The sequence below is a fragment of the Balaenoptera physalus genome (genome assembly GCF_965194825.1).
Source record: "Balaenoptera physalus genome assembly, chromosome: X".
Lineage (NCBI taxonomy): Eukaryota > Metazoa > Chordata > Mammalia > Artiodactyla > Balaenopteridae > Balaenoptera > Balaenoptera physalus.
In genome coordinates, this window is record NC_138903.1 from 41,178,081 (window position 1) to 41,197,952 (window position 19,872).

At 38.7% G+C, this 19,872-nt stretch overlaps 1 long non-coding RNA gene across 3 annotated transcripts in view; it reads right to left on the reverse strand.

Moving 5' to 3' along the window:
- Positions 1–19,872, reverse strand: part of LOC309652637 — a 153,431-nt gene that overhangs the window by 97,092 nt on the left and 36,467 nt on the right. For 2 of the 3 annotated variants that reach the window (XR_014258828.1, XR_014258829.1), the window contains one exon: positions 1–11,449. This exon is cut by the window's left edge and continues 19,134 nt beyond it. This is a non-coding gene — a long non-coding RNA (uncharacterized lncRNA). The other variant, XR_014258830.1, reaches the window with a different exon arrangement.

Below are 19,872 nucleotides of genomic sequence, written 5' to 3' on the forward strand. Positions count from 1 at the left end.
ATTACTGCTGGTTGATGCTAACAAAGCCGTATCGTTACAGTGCATTATATTTTGACTTGGCGACCCTACTATTTTTGACGCTTAGTAACAATCTGAACAATGCCGATACACTGTAGCACTCCACAGTACACCCACGGTGGATGATGGTATCTGAAGCTCAGGGGCAATGTAACAGCAGCCTCTAAATACCCTGGACAAAAGAACACTTCATGCAGAATGGCTGCCAGCTGATTATTACCTCCATGATGGGGAGATCAAGTGCAAGTGGAAGAAGCCAAAATTATGCTACGAGAAATTCAGGATGGAGAAAAAGAAGTGTATCCTGAAAGTGAAAACCTAAAAAATAATGGACCCCAGGTAGATAAACAACAAGAACCTACTGTACAGCACAGGGAGCTACACTCAATATTTGGTAATAACCTATATGGGAAAAGAATGTGAAAAAAATATATGTAATATGTATATTATATATATATGAAACTGAATCACTTTGTTGTACACCTGAAACTAACACATTATAAATCAACTACACTTCAATACAAAAATAAATTAATAAATAAATAATGGCCCCAGAAATCACATGTAAATCCTTTTCGTTAGTAAGCTATAGTTTCCACTCCTTGAGATGTCTAGAAATAATATTTAGAGTTAACTCTTTGCTAAGGTGGGTGAATCAGGCTAACATTTGATCCACACATCTCAGTGAGGCAGGGAGAACACTGGGTTTAATTTCTTTTCTATGTTCATTTTAAGTTATGTTGCTCAACACCAGCACTGTTGACATTTGGGGCCAGACCATTCATCGTTGTTGACGGTGGGGGTGGGCGGGGGGCCTGTCCTGTGCATTGTAGGATGTTTAGCAACATCCCTGGTGTCAACCCACTGGAGGCCAATAGCACCTCCACTCCCCAGTTGGAACAGCCAAAAAAAACCACTCCAGACATTGCCAAATGTCCCTAAGGTGCAAAGTTATTCTCAGTTGAGAACCACTGTTTTAAGTCCCCAAACACACCCATCTGTTTAGTCTCTCCTCCTTCTTAGCACCCCCTATCCAACAAAGGCCAAACTTACCAACCTATGCATTGATGTTCTTTCAAAACTATAAATTTACCTCAATGAATAGTTGTGAAAATTAAAGGAAACCATAAGGAGAATGGATGGCCTGCTTTCAGGAGGGCACACAACTGGCGCTCAAAAGAAAATGTTAGTTCCCACTATCCCTTTCTGTTAAAAAATTTGTAGCTTCTAAAGCAGACACCTGTCCCTTTCAAAGGCAAGCTCACATATCTTGAATATGGCACTACATTCAAAATAACATAACTCAAGATTATGATTTCTTCTATCTTTTCTCTCTGTAGGAGGAACGCAAGTCTTAATTTTTAGGAAGAACACCGGAACTAAGTAAATACTTAGCACTTTAAAGGAAATGCGTTTTACACTTCAATGAATTCTTGCCAGGAGGCATGGTCTTAAAAACCCAGTATCTTTACCATGATACCTAACAATAACAGCCCAAGGTACTTCCAGCCTCCCACCCAAGTTTCTATGGTGATACTTGAATTCAAAGGGTTTGAGTTCAAACTACCCGGTAATCTAAAGAAAACCCCTTGCCTCATTCCTCAAAGCAGTTTTAAATAATTTGTTGGGGGGAGGGAAAAGATTCATACTTTATACTTTTTAATACAGATTTTTTTCCTAAATTAAGACATTAGTTTTCAAGTGAGACCCCCCACAAATCCTAATGGGCTAAGGATAAGAATTCTAGACCAATTTTCTAAGACCCATTTTCTTTTTGACAATCAGGAAATACTAGACATTGTTCGACTAGAGGCCGAGTTTAAGCTTGCCACGTAGCTGAAAAATCATCAGCAAAATGATTAATCACAGCTGAAACCTGACATATACTCTCCCATGTTCCTTAGGTACAATACATTCCAGCGATTAAAAATACATTCCATTTCCTCAAAGTGCACATTCAATCTGTCAAACTGGATGACAACGCCATCAAGCTGCTGAAATTCTGAAACCCAACCTGCTAAACATCCTGAATAGACCTTTTCCAAAGAAAAGTTACGAGAAATGTATGTATCCTTTTCAGATGTGAAAACGTCTTAAAATTACATAAGAAGGATTTCAAAATAACCCCCTAATAAACTGCTTAACATGAAGAGCATTTCGAATTTCCAGCTACTTATAATTTCCGTATTCATTGTCAATGGTACTCAAATAAAAGTTTTCCTTGTGCTCCTAAGAATGCTGAAGGGTTTCAGATCCCTCTAGCAGACATAGGCATAAACCCTTGCAAACCGTGGGTTGTATCTTTAAAAGGTGTCAAAGGAAAAGCAGATGAAATGCTGTAATCTCCACCCACTTTCACTTAAGACATAGCAACCCACGCGCTCCACACGCCCAGCCAGCATCCTGCATCCACCCTTTCTTTCAAGCCCACTGCATTAGACCATGGAAACTCAGGATGTGTGGCCACAGCGGCCCCTGCTCTGGCTCCAGCTGGCCCACCACGTGGCGTGGCCGTGACCTTAGTCACACTTCCCCCTAACATCCTGTGAGTGGGCTCAAGCTGGAGCCAGACCTTCCCACCGCGCTGCCAGCCCTGCTCCTGGAAATGACAAACCCCCACTGCCTAAAACATTCCATTCTCCCCTAACACCAACAGAGCTTCCTGCTCCCTACCCCTCCTGAACAACAGGTCTTTGAATATCATTCACCACCTTGGTAATACCTTTAACCATTTAGCTATCGAGGGAGGTATTTACAACTTCACTTCCAATTTTCATAGACGCTTGTTCTCAGATTTTTAACTCAACTATTTTAACTGTTAGCACAATAATCGCTTCTCCAGGAATTATTAGCCCAGTTAACACTCAGAATCTAAAACAGGGCACTGAAAAATCTGCACGACAAAGCTCTCCTCATTCAAGAAGTATTTCATTTACTAGGGAGGGTGCTTGATGGATTCAGATGTACAGAAGCACTATCTTCCTGGTCTTTTTCTAGTTGGACTAAAAGGATTTCAGAAAGCTCTGACTTGTATGTATAACTCTCGTGTTTGAAAAAGAACTTTCATTGTAATAAATAGGTCAATGAGAAAAAACACTCCCCCATTTAATTTTAGTTGTAGAGTTGAGAAGGAAGCAAGTTTTGTTTCATCAGATGATGGAAATAATGCTACTGATTGGCAGTATTAATCCCACCTTCCTCCTAAAATGAGCATCTGGGTCCTAAAGATGGTTCTTCAAGCAAAGATGTAAAGATGGTTTTTCAAGCAAAGAGTAACACTAAGGAGACAGTTCGTGTACCCATTGTTTAGATTCATACTATTCTACATACTTAAAAACAGACATAGAGCTTCCAGGTCTGCGTAAGATGGAGTGAGCACGCTCTATCCTGTCTTTCCCAGTGAACACAAACTATAAAACCTGGAAAGGCAGCTTGGAGCAGCTCTTTGAGGACTGAAAAGTAAATAGTAGCAGGCAGATTAGCAACGACCAGAACTCAAAATACCAGCAAACTGCCCGTGAGTTTACCATGACTTTTTCCTCCAGTATGCCCCAAGCCTGAACTCAACACATTGCCAGCAGGCATTGGGCACTGCCAGAGAGAGAGCCAGGAGATGCCCTGTAGCTCTGGCCCAGGGAGCAGGAAAGAAAACTCCTGATACTCAGAGAGCGGGGGCCTCCTCTCCGTTCTCTCAAGCCACAGCCCCCAAGTGGCAAGAGCAGCCTGCAGCAACAGGAGCCTGCAGGACCAGAACTCTGGAGGGGGAGAACGTCCCTCTGGGTTCAGCAGAGCTATGGTTCCAAGAGGATGGGGCCAAACCCCACGATTTTTTTTCTCTCTGTTTTTCTCTACTGCTTGGCACTGGGGACGTGGGCACGGCTGTGGAAGTATGCGGCAGAGCAGAATAATGAAATCCCAAGCTTTCTGGCTAAATGACCAAAAAAACAGAAGCCTGGTGGAATTGGAAAGTATCGGAAAACAACAGGTCCTACTGTATAGCACAGGGAACTATATTCAATATCCTGTGATCAACCATAATGGAAAAAAGTATGAAAAAGAATGTGTGTATATATATATATATATATATATATATATATATATATATATATATATATATATAACTGAATCACTTTGCTGTACAGCAGAAATTAACACAACATTGTAAATCAACTATACTTGAATCAAATAAATTGTTTTAAAAAGTATTGGAAAGATCACTGAGAGGGAGGAGCTCGGGAAAAGACCCCACAAATTACTTCTGAACTCTCAGACTCACCTGCAAGCTTTACATGCATGGATCTCATCCTAAAGAGCCTAATGAAGACTTTGAGAACTGAATTGCCTAAGTCCCAGATGGGTCACTGGGGCGCGTACATATCAGACACATCCAAGTAGCACTGCCAAGGCTTGGAAAATTGAACTGACATTGGGACCACACCTCACAGAAGGTGGGTTAGAACCTAACTAAGTCAGCTGTCTGCTAAAACAAAAATAGCAACGTTCTTCATGGGCTTTCAACAAGATGCAGAGTTTCATAACATAATATTCAAAATGTGCTGGATAAAATCCAAAATTACTCAGCATGGGAAAAGACTATCAACAGTTGCCAATGTCGAGATGACAGAGATGTTTGAACTATCTGACGAAGACTTTAAAGCAGCTATGACAAAAGTGCTCCAGCAACCAATCGTGCAATCTTGAAACCTACAGAGGAATACAAAGTCTGAGCAAAGACAGAAAATGTATAAAGGAGAACTGTTGGAAATTTTAGAACGGAAAAATATAATAACTGAAATAAAAACTCACTGGATGGGCTCAATGCAGCATGGAGATAAGTCAGTGAACTTAAAGATGAAACCATAGAAATTAGCCAATCTGAACAACAAAGAGAAACCAAGAGAAAACAAACAAAAACAAAGAGAAAAAAAGATTTAAAAACAAAACCACAGCGCCCCAGGGATTTGGGGGACAAGAACAAAAGGTCTTCCATTTGTGTCATGGGAGTCCCAGAAAGAGGAGAAAGAATGTAGTGCAGGAAGAAAATCTAACAATATAATAGCTGAAAACTTCCTAAATTTCAAGAGACATAAATCTATACATTCAAAAAGCTACCCTTTAGGAATGAAGGTGAAATACAGATATCTTCAGCTGAAGGAAAACTAAGAACATTCATTGGCGGCTGACTTCCTCTAAGATAACAGCTAAAGAAAGCTCAAAGGGAAATGATACCACAAGGAGCATGAGGGGTGAAGAAAGAGCAAGCGAAATGCTAGATATATGGGTAAATATAAAACACTACACTTCTCCTCTTGAGGTCTTTGTTGAAAGCAAAAATTATAACATTGCCTATGGGGTTTTCAAAGTATGCCAATGTAACTGATCAGATGAAAGTAACAAAAGAAGGGAGGATAAAGGGACCTATATGGTGGTAAGATTTCTACAGTCCTCTTAAAGTGGTAAACTGTTGATTCTAAATTGACAGTGAAGTATATACATCTCAATTCCTAGAGCAGGGACTAAAAAATGATACAAAAATATACACAAGAGATCAAGTAAAATAAAACACTAAGAAACATTCAAGTAACTCAAAAGAAGGCAGAATACAGAAAGTAGACACCTGAAAATAGAGGGAACAAACAGAAAACAATAATGAAATGATAGGCATAAATCCAACATCAATAACTATGTTATAAACTCAAACGGGCTAAACATATGAATGAAAAGACAAAGACTACGAGAATGAATAAACAATATGAACCATATGCTAACAAAAACATCACTTGAAATATAATACTATCGGGTAGATAGGTTAAAAGTGAAAGGATAGAAAGAGGTATACCACGAAAACACTTCAAAAGAAAGCTGAAGTGGCTTTATACAGACAAAACAGACTTCAAAACAAAGAAAACTGCCAGGGACAAAGAAGGACACTACATAAAAGGGTCAATTTGCCAAGAAGACGTGACAATTCCAAATGCCAAATGCATTTGTACCTAACCACAGACCTTCAAAATACATGAAGCCAAAACTGACAGAACTCAAAGGAGAAACAGGTAAACCTAAAGTTATCATCAGAAGCTTCAACACTCCTCTCTCAGTAATATGTGGAAATGGTAGACGGAAAATACCACCAACCAACTGAATCTCATATTTGTAAGACATTCTAACCAACAAAAGCAGAATACACATTCTTTTAAAGCACACGTAAAACATTCATGAGGATAGACCATACCCTGAAGTATAAAACTTTAACAAATTTCAAAGAATTGAAATAATGCAAAATGTGTCTTCTGATCGTAATGAAATTAAACTAGAAATCAACAGCAAAGAGAGAAGATAAAAATTTCCAAACACTTGGAAATTATACAACACATTGTACTTCTAAATAATGTATGGGTCAAAGGGGAAAGTCTCAAGTGAAAAAAATTGTTGAATTGAACAAAATGAAAATACAACATATCAAAATGTGTGTGATACAGCTAATATGGTGCTTATAGGGAAATTTATAACAAATATTTATATTAGAAAAAAGAGAGAGGTCTCTAATCAACAATCTAAGCTTCTACATGCAGAAACTAGAAAATGAAGAGCAAAATATACCCAAAGCAAGGAAGGAAATAACAAAGATAAGAGCTGAAATAAATGAAATTGAAAGCAAAAAAAGAAAGAAAGAAAGAAAAGAGAAGAAAGAAAATCAATGTAAACAAACACGGGTTATTTGAAAATATCAATACAATTGTTAAGCCTGTAGCAAGACTGACAAAGGAAAAAAAAAAGGAGAGAAAAAACACAACTTACTAATATCAGGAGTGAAAGAGGGAACATAACTTACAGTTCCCACTGACATTAAAAGGATAATAAGGGAATATTATGAACAACTCTATGCATATAAATTTGATAATTAATATTGCTAATATTTTTTATGATTTTTAAAATCTACGTTCTTGAGGTATATTGGTCTGTGGTTTTGTCTTTGTTGTTTTTTTTCTTACCATCTTTGGCATCAGAGTGATGCTGGCCTTATAAAATAAACTGGGAACTTTTCCCTCTCCTGAAAGATATTGTCTAAAATTGGTGTTATGTCTTCCTCAAATGTTTGTTAGAATTTACCAGCAGAACCACCTGGGTCTGGAGATTTCTTATTCAGAAGATTTTTAACTATGAATTCAGTTTTATTAATGATTATAGAAGTACTCAGGTTATTGATTTCATCTCAGATGAGTTTTGGTAGGTTGTAGTTTTCTTGAGAATCGCTGTAATTGTTGAATTCTCAAGTTTGATTCCCCTTGGATTAGAGAAGAGACCATTTGATCCAGGATTTTCCAGATTGTCACAGAGAGGTTTCCAATCTTCTTGGCAGTAAATCAGATAGTGGTAGGGGGAGGGGGAAGGGGGAGTTTACAGGGGGATCAGAGGAGAGTGTTGATAGGGTAAATTTCAGGCTCCTAGCTTCTGAGACTGACGTGTCACACACCTCTGTAGTTACTACAGTCATCTGAATCCCTATTACCTGGCCAGGGCGGAGGATTTGAAATGTTACAGTGCCTCCACCGCCCCCCTCCCACCAGAGCAACTGCCCTCTGAACCACCTCCTGGGATTCCTCCATCTTACCGGCAGCAAATACATACCCAGGCACAGGTTAAGGGCTGACATGGCTTCTGCCCACACATAACCAGCAGCCTTTTTAATTCGTTTATTATTTTGAAGAGAATTGAGCTGCTACAGAAAAAGTGTGGAAAACACTGCCCCCAGATGTCCCAAAGGAGGTGACTCGGGTTCTGGCCTGGGCTCCTGGGGAAGGCCTTGGGCCAGCCCTTCCCAGCCCAAGGCAGGGCACTTCAATGGAGTCATCCTGCGTTTGGAAACAAAGTCGTGGCACCCAACTGACTGGCTGCAATTCTTCCTCCATTTAGTCAGACTCACAAACTGAGACTCATAAAGCTGAAAGCAACCTCATGAATCCCCCTGTCTATGACCTTATTTCACAGATGAGGAGACTGTGGTCCAGTTATGGGTAGTAGCTGGCCCAAGGTCGCCTACCTTATTGAGGCAAAAATGGGACTGGAGCCCACATTCCAAGGTCCCAGCACAGTGTTCTTTACCCTACACGTAAAAACAAGTTTTGACTGGACAGCTAATATATATATATATGAGGCAGTGTGACAACAGTTCCTGTCATCGTGGAATTGAACTTCAGTGGGGAATACAGACGTTCAACAATTGCCCAGATAACTAAAATGGAAATGCGTATTAAACCACTAAGGGGCAATGCAAGGAGTGTAAATATCAATATATTGCCTTGAGACTTCCCTGGTGGTCCAGTGGCTAAGACTCCATGCTCCCAATGCAGGGGGCCCGGGTTCAATCCCTGGTCAGGGAACTAGATCCCACATGCCACAACTAAGAGCTCACATGCCACGACTAAAGATCCCACATGCCGCAACGCAGATCCCACCTGCTACAACTAAGACCCAACGCAACCAAATAAATAAATAAATAAATAAATATTTTTCAAAAAAAATATATTGCCTTAAAATTCTTTCCTCAAATATAACCCACCACCACCATCAGCACCACAGTCATAGTGATTCCAGTGGAAAAGTTTCGCCTTGGAAAATTGGGGAATGATCATATGTGATCTTTCAGTGATGAAGTGAAATTGCATGTTGTTTAAGTCCGCCACCCAGAGGGTGCTTTTGTCCCCCATCTGAAGCACAATCTTAGACAGGTAAATGGAGAAGAATGTCACATTTAGTACACTAAGGAGCTAGACAAAAAGACGGACGTTGAAAGGAATAATGATTCTAGCCATGAGTCCTTTCTTGGACCAGGATGAAAGAGCCACTGTAAGGTGACTCAAGCCAAGCATCATGACCCAGATGCTGCTGGTGAGGTAGCACCGCAGCCATGAAGGCCCTGAAGCAGGCTCCAATCACCAGCATGACATACTCCAGAGAGCGGGAGCCCTCTGCTGAGTAAACTGGATAGCTCTGCAAGCAGAGAATGAATGAATGTAGGAATCTGTTTCAACAGCTTGCTAGTGAAGAAAGAGCACGATGAAACACGCACAGATAAAGCTTCTAGCTTTATCTCAGAGTCTGATCAATGTTAACATTTTAAATGGGAAACTTCTATGAAAGTTTGACAAGTTACTCTTTTGGGAGATGTCTCCCCCACAACTTGCGCTCTCATGATGGGAGCATTTAAAGGGTCTCTGATTTTCCCCTCTACTTTCAAGGGATAAACAAAATCGTGGAATCTGAGACTTGAGGTGACAGTGGCCATCACTGAAGCTTTGCACATAGTAAGTTACCACATGGGAGAGTTGAATAAAAACAGATTCAAGTCTGTAGCCCATGAACTGAGAATTCTATTGTATCAGGAGGTCAGGCTCTTTTAACCATAATGATAATGACTCAAATAGGTATGCAATTCTACATGAAATATAGAGCCTTCTGGAAGAAAAAACAAGGTCAAGTCACCTACGAGGTGGCCGAGAAAACTACTAAAAGAGATGTTTCCAGAGTCTTCTAAACAACATTGTGAAGTGAGGTAAACGGAACACATAGTTTCGGACAGAAAAGCAGGAGTAACTGTCAGAGACTGTCACCAGAATGGATAGGATTCAGGCCACAGTTGTACCAAACAGGTGTCTGACCACCCACCTGGGCTCTCTGCTCATCATTTCAAAACTCTGTAAAGGTGCTTATTTTGGTTAAAGGTATAGAATTTAAGATTTTTTAAAAATGTCTAATGTACTCAGCTTAAAATTCAGATTCATACCTGCCAACTGTGCTTGGGCACAAATAATTAATCATCATCACAATAAGCTGTAAAAGTGTAAAGCGGCAACTAACACAAAGGCTTAATGGAATCTCCCTCCTTGAAAGTTAATAGAATGGTTTAGTTCACATTTCCCTCAGACCCTCAGGAGCTGGTGAAGTAACCTCAGAAGTACCCTGTTAGTTCAGTAATTCTGTGAGTCAATGGAAAAATGACAATGACTGATCTTGGGCTCTGTGTCTCAATGCCTTGATAGAAGAAAGGACAAGATGAAATATGCACAAAACTTCTCATTTTATCTCAGGACTTGACAAAAATAACACTTATTTTTATACATGTTCACTGCTGTATCCAGAGCACCTAGTACAGAGTCTGGCATATAGTGGGACCACAAAAAGTGTTTTTTGGAATAAATAGACAATCTCGTTCTCAGACAAAAATTCTGCCAAACTACAAATATATGCCCTGAAAAGTCACTATTTTGTTATTTACAGTGATATACAAGGAAGGGAAGAAAGAAATAGCAAACCGAACATGCATTTTGTTATTTTTTTCTTGGTATGGTTTGGTGAAATCAGACAAGTGAAGATAATGCATACCTTTTATTGTTTACTAGGTATGTGATTTGGGGCAAATGATTTGAATGCCTCTCTTAAGTATGTATGGCCTCATATCTAAAATAAGGCCAATAATCTCTTCCTCACAGTGCCACAGTAAAGATTAAATGTATACTATTTCAGAGCCTGGCACACAACAGCGGTTCTAACAAATGCAGACCCATGAGACAGTATGAGAAAGCCTCTCATGTTCTTCTTTGACCTCAAACACAGAGCCCAAGTAGAGGTGTGTATCATCCATGTCACTTTCTGAGTTTCTTCCCAAAGAAACGAGTCCATCACTCATTACAGCAAGAATTCTCTACCCTGACTGCAGAGCGGAACCCCAGGGAAGCTTTCCCATCAGGTGACCTGCTTGCTTTAACTCATCAGTAGTGGATGAGAGGACAGAGCTGCCTGGTGGGGTCCTCTACCTGGCCCTGAACCCCCAGGCCCTGTGCCCTCGAGGAGGGAGCCTAGGTACCTGGGAACAGAGGGGTCCCAGAAAGGATGCCATCAGTAGACAGGGAGCATGATGGTCGAGAGGCAGGAGACAGGCAGGCACAGCCTAGGGAGCACCAGGGAAGGATGGCTGGCCCCAATTAGGAGCATACGACCTCTTCCTCAGAGAAGCAACCTTCATTTCACCAGTAAGTGAAAGGACGTTTCAAAATAACTTCTACAAGCTGTGATTTGACAGAAATTTCGAGTGAATGTATACCTAAGCTTTCCAAAAAACAGCTCTGAAATTGGCTGGTTAATTTGGCCTAAACCGTAACACATGGATTGATCTAAATGCTGCTGAAAGCTTCCATTTTAAAAGCAACATATGTATTTTTGCAATACAGGTTTAACATTTTTAAAAAAAATTCGTAAGTGATGTAATCGGAAGGTCAATACTCACCAAGCTGAGCAAAAGTATTTCTCTTCAAGAGGGCGCCAATCAAGCAGAAGCCGTTCCCATCTTTACCTCCTAGATAAGCCATATGCTATTTTAGTTCTTTATATAACTTCAAGGATGTTGCAACCTTTTGGCACTCAGTTTCTCCATCTGTTTAAAAAAAAAAAAAGCAGGGAGGGATGGATCTAGCTAACTCTAAAACACTATGCTTCTCTTCTGAAAACAGCAATTATTAGTACTTCCCTCTAGGCTGGGAATTTTATTACCAAATATGCTTATCTTTTAAGATGTGGTTCCAGAAGAGGGACCAGAGTTTTAAAAATAACACGATGAGTTAACACAGGCTTAAAGGAAAACTTTCTAGACACCTTGTTCATCCTAAAACAGGACAGACCACATCATCTCCTTTTTCTTTTAATCAAGTTTCCATAACCCCATCTCCCAGATGCGAGAAACCTCTCTCATATTAGCTAAGGCCTGTCTTAAGATAGAATAAATCTACTTATAGGCTGGGAACTCTCTTGCTAAGTATGTGGTTGTTATAATCACAAAAGATGAGCACAGTATTGAGTCAATAGCTTACTGGGGACCCAGTGCCGCATACTAATGTCAACACCCTTGCTTAGCCCATAGCTAGAAGTGCAAGATGCTGACCAAAAAACAAAAAACAAAAAAAAATCCAAGGCTTAAAAGAGTGCTCTCATTTAGTATTGACGATGGAAGAATCACATCTATTATTGTGATACATACAAATTATAATCAAGTTAACATACCAGCAAAGGCCTCATTTTGTAACATTCTCGATAATAGAGGACAAGTCATAAAAACAAAGTATAGCCAAGAACAGTCTGTTTTAAAAAGCATGGGGTATTTAGAGTACATGAAGAAAAATGGATTTTTCATAAGTTCCAAAGCAGAGAAAACCTTCGTATTCATTAAACACTGCACAAAATCTTTCATAGGTCTTAAATTTGATAATACTGCATGCTCTAAGAACCCAATGTAGCTACAGAATATTCAACATTTGTCAAGCACTGAGAACTGTACAGACTGCAAAAGCAGAGAGTCCTCAATCACAGAACATAAGGATTCAAAAGCACATAACAATGACCAAGCTAGGGAACAGTTTAACCATTTCATTCATTACAAAGGCCCTGTTCTATAACCACTTGAAGTGTTTTTGGTTTGTAATCATACAAGTCCATTTCTTAAAAGTGGAGAACTATTATTGTAGCCAAAGGTCAACAAGCACCTGTGTTCAGAGTCCGCAAACGAAAATCCGTTAGGAAGAAGTACATTCATACTAATGTAGTGTCTGCAAAGTGAAACTTCAACTCTCGATTATTTCTAAGCGGAACATGAAGCCCTCTTTTCTCACTCCAACTCGTTTCTTTGGACCTTAACACCATGCACAAAATGTCTAACTTCTACCATTTTGAAAGGGTTCTCCTAAAAAGCACAAAGAAATTTTTAATTACAAAAGAATTAAAGAAGAAGAACCAATAAGATTTTTTCCACTTACTATAAGAAATATATAAAGGAAGACAAAATGTTATTAAAAATGCTTGATAATAAACTCACGTTGTCAAAATAAAATGTGGAGGTTCATGAAAAATAATCACAACCTTGCTAAATATTAACATAAAAATTACCTCTTAATGTAGAAATTATTTAAGGGTCCAGTCTCGAATGAACATAAAGAAATAAAATTTCCTAGACGTAGATAGCTGAACAGGTAAATTCTTTATTTCTCTCATATTTTTCAGAGTATGTTCACATAGCTCTTAAGTTTAATTCACAAGACATAATATGATCTAGTCCATTGTATAAATGGATTCATTTGGAAAGCCTCCGTTTGTTCATAGGCGGGAAACATGCTCGCTTCCTGTGTTCCAGGAGACCATACTTAATATAATTAGTAGTTTTTCTAAGATTTACTTTGCATGCTTCTCATGTGATTAAGACACTGGCAGGGCTAGCCCCCATGTGGGGTAGCAACTGAGCAGGGGCAAAATGCTCACTGGCTAGAATGTTCACAAGCCTATACTGGCAAGTCCTTGGCCTTCAGTGTTTATGATCCTGAGGCTTTGGTTAGGTTTCAAGTGTTTTACCAGAAAGGAATAATATAGCTAACAGCCACAAAAATATTAATAATTATGACATGCTAATTTATTTCTATCAGCAAAGAAGACACCAGGTGAGAGGAATTTTTTTTAACATCTTTATTGGAGTATAATTGCTTTACAATGGTGTGTTAGTTTCTGCTTTACAACAAAGTGAATCAGCTATACATGTACATATATCCCCATATCTCCTCCCACCCTCCCTATCCCACCCCTCTACGTGGTCACAAAGCACCGAGCTGATCTCCCTGTGCTATGCGGCTGCTTCCCACTAGCTATCTATTTTACATTTGGTAGTATATATATGTCCATGCCACTCTCTCACTTCGTCCCAGCTTACCCTTCCCCCTCCCCGTGTCCTCAAGTCCATTCTCTATGTCTGCGTCTTTATTCCTGTCCTGCCCCTAGGTTCTTCAGAACCATTTTTTTTCCTTTTTTAGATTCCATATATATGTGTTAGTATACGGTATTTGTTTTTCTCTTTCTGACTTACTTCACTCTGTATGACAGTCTCTAGGTCCATCCACCTCACTACAAATAACTCAATTTCATTTCTTTTTATGGTTGAGTAATATTCCATTGTATATATGTGCCCCATCTTCTTTATCCATTCATCTGTTGGTGGACACTTAGGTTGCTTCCATGTCCTGGCTACTGTAAATAGAGTTGCAATGAACATTGTGGTACATGATTCTTTTGGAATTATGGTTTTCTCAGGGTATATGCCCAGTAGTGGGATTGCTGGGTCATATGGTAGTTCTATTTTTAGTTTTTTAAGGAACCTCCATACTGTTCTCCACAGTGGCTGTATCCATTTACATTCCTACCAAAAGTGCAAAAGGGTTCCCTTTTCTCCACACCCTCTCCAGCATTTACTGTTTGTAGATTTTTTGATGATGGCCATTCTGACTGGTGTGAGGTGATACCTCATTGTAGTTTTGATTTGCATTTCTCTAATGATGTTGAGCATCCTTTCATGTGTTTGTTGGCAATCTCTATATCTTCTTTGGAGAAATGTCTATTTAGGTCTTCTGCCCATTTTTGGATTGGGTTGTTTGTTTTTTTGTTATTGAGCTGCATGAGCTGCTTGTAAATTTTGGAGACTAATCCTTTGCCAGTTGCTCCATTTGCAAATATTTTCTCCCATTCTGAGGGTTGTCTTTTAGTCTTGTTTATGGCTTCCTTTGTTGTGCAAAAGTTCTTAAGTTTCATTAGGTCCCATTTGTTTATTTGTGTTTTTATTTCCATTTCTCTAGGAGGTGGGTCAAAAAGGATCTTGCTGTGATTTATGTCATAGAGTGTTCTGCCTATGTTTTTCTCTAAAAGTTTGATGGTGTCTGGCCTTACATTTAGGTCTTTAATCCATTTTGAGTTTATTTTTGTGTAGGGTGTTAGGGAGCATTCTAATTTCATTCTTTTACATGTAGCTGTCCAGTTTTCCCAGCACCACTTATTGAAGAGGCTGTCTTTTCTACATTGTATATTCTTGCCTCCTTTATCAAAAATAAGGTGACCATATGTGTGTGGGTTTATCTCTGGGCTTTCTGTCCTGTTCCATTGATCCATATTTCTGTTTTTGTGCCAGTACCATACTGTCTTTATTACTGTAGCTTTGTAGTATAGTCTGAAGTCAGGGAGCCTGATTCCTCCAGCTCCGTTTTTCTTTCTCAAGATTGCTTAGGCTGTTCGGGGTCTCTTGTGTTTCCATACAAATTGTGACATTTTTTGTTCTAGTTCTGTGAAAAATGCCAGTGGTAGTTTGATAGGGATTGCATTGAATCTGTAGATTGCTTTGGGTAGTATAGTCATTTTCACAATGTTGATTCTTCCAATCCAAGAACATGGCATACCTCTCCATCTGTTTGTATCATCTTTAATTTCCTTCATCAGTGTCTTATAGTTTTCTGCATACAGGTCTTTTGTTTCCTTAGGTAGGTTTATTCCTAGGTATTTTATTCTTTTTGTTGCAGTGGTAAATGTGAGTGTCTCCTTAATTTCTCTTTCAGATTTTTCATCATTAGTGTATAGGAATGCAAGAGATTTCTGTGCATTAATTTTGTATCCTGCTACTTTACCAAATTCATTGATTAGCTCTAGTAGTTTTCTGGTAGCATCTTTAGGATTCTCTATGTATAGTATCATGTCATCTGCAAACTGTGACAGCTTTACTTCTTCTTTTCCGATTTGGATTTCTTTTACTTCTTTTTCTTCTCTGATGGCCGTGGCTAAAACTTTGAAAACTATGTTGAATAATAGTGGTGAGAGTGGACAACCTTGTCTTGTTCCTGATCTTAGAGGAAATGGTTTCAGTGTTTCACCATTGAGAACGATGTTGGTTGTGGGTTTGTCATATATGGCCTTTATTATGTTGAGGTAAGTTCCCTCTGTGCCTACTTTCTGGAGCGTTTTTATCATAAATCGGTGTTGAATTTTGTCAAAAGCTTTTTCTGCATCTACTGAGATGATCATATGGTTTTTCTCCTTTAATTTATTAATATGGTTTATCACATTGATTGATTTGCGAGAGGAAATTTAAACGGACTCTCCTCCCCCTCTGCCCTTCCCCAGTGGCCCAGCTGGGTTGCCTGGGGTCTAGGAAGTGAAAGGCGAAAAAGGCAGAGGGTTCCTAATAGTTGAGAAACCTGAAAGACTGATTTATCTACTTCCCTAGGTTGCCGTAAAGGCCAGCAATTCTGATTTGCGTTTGTTTTAACCCTCAAATAACTTTATCAAAGTACACAGGTAAAGACAGAAATTAAGATGTACAAAGAAAACAAATGTAGAAGGCCCAGTTACACAATTCATGGAAAAGCATCACATTTGCATCTCTCAGTCAAGAGACGCATTATGGGAAAGCAGACATTCTGGCTTCCCGAAGCCCCACAGCCTCTGCAGCTTGGCTACTTTAGGGGTGGACCACTTCTCAAAAGACCTTTCGGCATCTTGGAACCATAGCACATCCCTCCTTCCCTCACGACCACGTCAACCCAATGATGAATTTTCCAAGTAAGGTGATTCTGTTGGCCGAAGGAGGCCCTGGCCGCATCATTTCTCTTTGTTTGGAAGGCAGTTTCGTTTCATGTAGCATCACCAAATTGGGAGTTGATTTGGGAAAGGTGAATGTGAAATAGCAGTAAAGGAAAATGTTATAGCCTCTATGGAAATTCCAGGCCTTTCTGCTGCTTTCAGGTCCACCACAGCTCACGTCAGTCATTATATTCAAGGGGATGCTCACACAGTGCAAAAGGCAATATTCTGGGTAATGAAGCCATAAACCAGTAAAATGAGCCTCAGACTGTGTCTCCTCAATTTGTTATTCTCATCTTTCATATACAGCATCTTCTAAATTTAATCATGATTCTTCAAACCATTATATTACTTTGGGGCATAAAAAACCCTGATGTTGTTTTAGGATCAAAAATTACTTGTATTTTTAAAAATAACTTGTAATAGAATATTTGTTTCAATATACAAAGCAGCAAAAAGTTAGTTTAGAACTCTTGAAATAGATAGCTCAAACTACTACTTAAAAAAAGAAAGATAAATATATATGATGTCCAAATGTGACAAATATTTTGAGAGCATCTGAAAGTATTTAAGATATCAACGTTTAAAGAATAAAACACGATTTATTAGACAGTGTAATTTCAGAAGATTTGTCTTTCATTTTAAAATTTCAGTTAGTGTCATAATAAAATTGTTGGGAAACTGAGATTTACTTTTCAATTGCTGCGTAATTTGTCGTCCTTTTTTCTACCTGCCAGTGTGCATGAGACTGCTGTTCCAATCAAGGCAAAATATGGAACTCCCCTATGGCTCAATTTCCTTTTAAATAAAATGAGAAAATTGTAAAAGATTAGTTCCTGCCTCTCGCTACTTTTCAGAACAAGTAAAACTTATAAAGCACTTTGCAAATACAAAAAACAAAAAAAAAAGCTATTTTAAAAGATTCTGGGAAGGAACTCTGCTCAATATTCTGTAACAACCTAATTGGGAAAAGAATTTGAAAAAGAACAGATGCATGCAGATGTACAACTGAATCACTTTGTTGTACACCTGAAACTAACACAACATTGTTAATCAACTATACTCCAATATAAACCAAAAAGTTAAGAAAAAAAGATTTTGGGGAGTAATGAAATGTATAAGCAGTATAAATATTTCTAGATGAAAATTCTTATTTTATAACTACCTTTTAATTGTTTATCTCCAACATAATCAAATGCATTTTACAACAGCCACAATCCCTAGAGAAATATTTTTCATAAATCCTCTTTGAACTGAGGAACCATCTCACATTAGAGACTATAAAGGAGACATGATGACTAAAAGCACTGTGGGATCCTGGATGGGATCCTGGAACAGAAGAAGGACATAAATGGAAAAAATTGGTGAAATGTGAAGAAAAGCCTGGAGTTTAGTTTAGAAGTTTTGTACCAATGTTCATTTCCCAGTCTTTTTTTAATAATTAAAAAAAAATTTTTTTTTAATTTTTGGCTGCATTGGGTCTTCATTGCTGCGCACGGGCTTTCTCTAGTTGCAGTGAGCGGGGGCTACTCTTCGTTGGGGTGCACGGGCTTCTCACTGTGGTGGCTTCTCTTGTTGCGGAGCATGGGCTCTAGGCACACAGGCTTCAGTAGTTGTGGCGCACGGGCTTAGTTACTCCGCGGCATGTGGGATCTTCCCGGACCAGGGCTCGAACCCGTGTCCCCTGCATTGGCAGGCGGATTCTTAACCACTGTGCCACCAGGGAAGCCCTCATTTCCCAGTCTTGATAACTGTTCGTGGAAGACTGAGTAATGGGTGATGGGGATATGGGACCTCTCTGTACTGTTTTTGCCACTCTTCTGCAAATGTAAAATTAGTTCAAAAGAAAAAGTTTAAAAAAACACTTCTTTGAGACAGAAAAACCATTGTTACATGTTTTATTAAGAATCTAAGCAACAAGGATTTACTATATAACAAAGGAACAATATATCAAGACTTGTAATAATCTATAATGGAAAGTAACCTGAATATATATATATCTGAATCACTTTGCTGTATACCTAAAACTGTATACAATGTTAATGAAACATTGTAAATCAACTATACTTCAATTGTTTAAAAAGTTATATAATTGGAAACAAAAGAAGAACCTAAATCTTCTAAAAGTGTTTAGGGAAATACATATGATTTGATTCCACTAGTGAAATGATTCCACTAGATGGCACCCTATTTTCTTCAGCGATCAGAGCCATCTCTCTTCACATAGCTACCATCCATCACCTGATATAAATGTTTCTTGAGCTTATTTTATAGCTGTAACGGGCATCATCTCTTTGTATAACAGATTCTATGATTTGACTCCCTGCATAAAACAATGTTTGCTTTCTTTTCTTGAAATGTCTTGTTTCAGGATATAAGCTTCGTTATCGTTCCAGAATTTTAAGGTAAGGTTTTATGAATTCGCAGTCATTCAGCACATTTCTCAAGCCCTTACTTTGGGCCACATCATCTCAACAGTCCGAGGCAACCCATCCTCTTTAGTGGTGACCAACATTAAAGACTTCACATCCTCCTGCACACTTGAAAAGCACATCAGATCCAGAGAGCAACTTTGAAGGAGTGAACAAATGAATTCCACTTTGTTTTCATGACTCTGATGCTGCTTCAACACCTCATTGATCTTTACTGCTCAAAGGAAAGGATAGCTATTCTAGATTCCCTTTTTTTATGTCAAAGCTAAAAATCTAAGTTTCTTTTCAAGTTAAAACCGAACAGCTAAGAGTCTGCCAGCTCCAGTATGGTTTGGCTTCTGCTCTCCAATTTTATTTATTTGCAGCATTTCCTGGTCCAATCAATGGCCTCCTTATAAAACATTCCTGCCATCTATGTTCCTCGGTTTTCCAATGCTCTCTGCTGAGAAGCTCTAAAAAACCCAAGACACCATGTTCCATTCCCTTCTGAAGTTTCATTTTAGGAAAGCTATTTCAAACATCACTAATGTGAATTTTTTAAAAAGGATTAAAGTCATGGGGGTGGGGTGCTTATATGTCAAAATGAAAAGAGTCATGCTGTTTACTAACCTATTTCCAAAGTTCTAAACTTAGATGAGATTGGAAAACATTCAGTCTCTAAATTTTATAGAATAAGCATTTATAGTATTTCAGAATGAACTGGAAACAGTGATTCTACCTAAGAGAGACAATACTTATAATACCTGGCCAAAACCAAAAGATATAAAAAACAGAAGACACCCTCAATTTGGATTAAGGGTCATGCAAAGGCCTGAGACAATTCTTAAATCAAATGTCCATATAAATCCCTCTATCTCCATCCATTTCTCATTCTCGTATACCAACAAAACCTAAAAGGATAGACTGCAGTAACCAAATTGTATCTTAAAAACTATTCCCTTTTAAATGCAATTTGCTCCAATTGTGAATGCAAAATTTTAGATCAAATTTC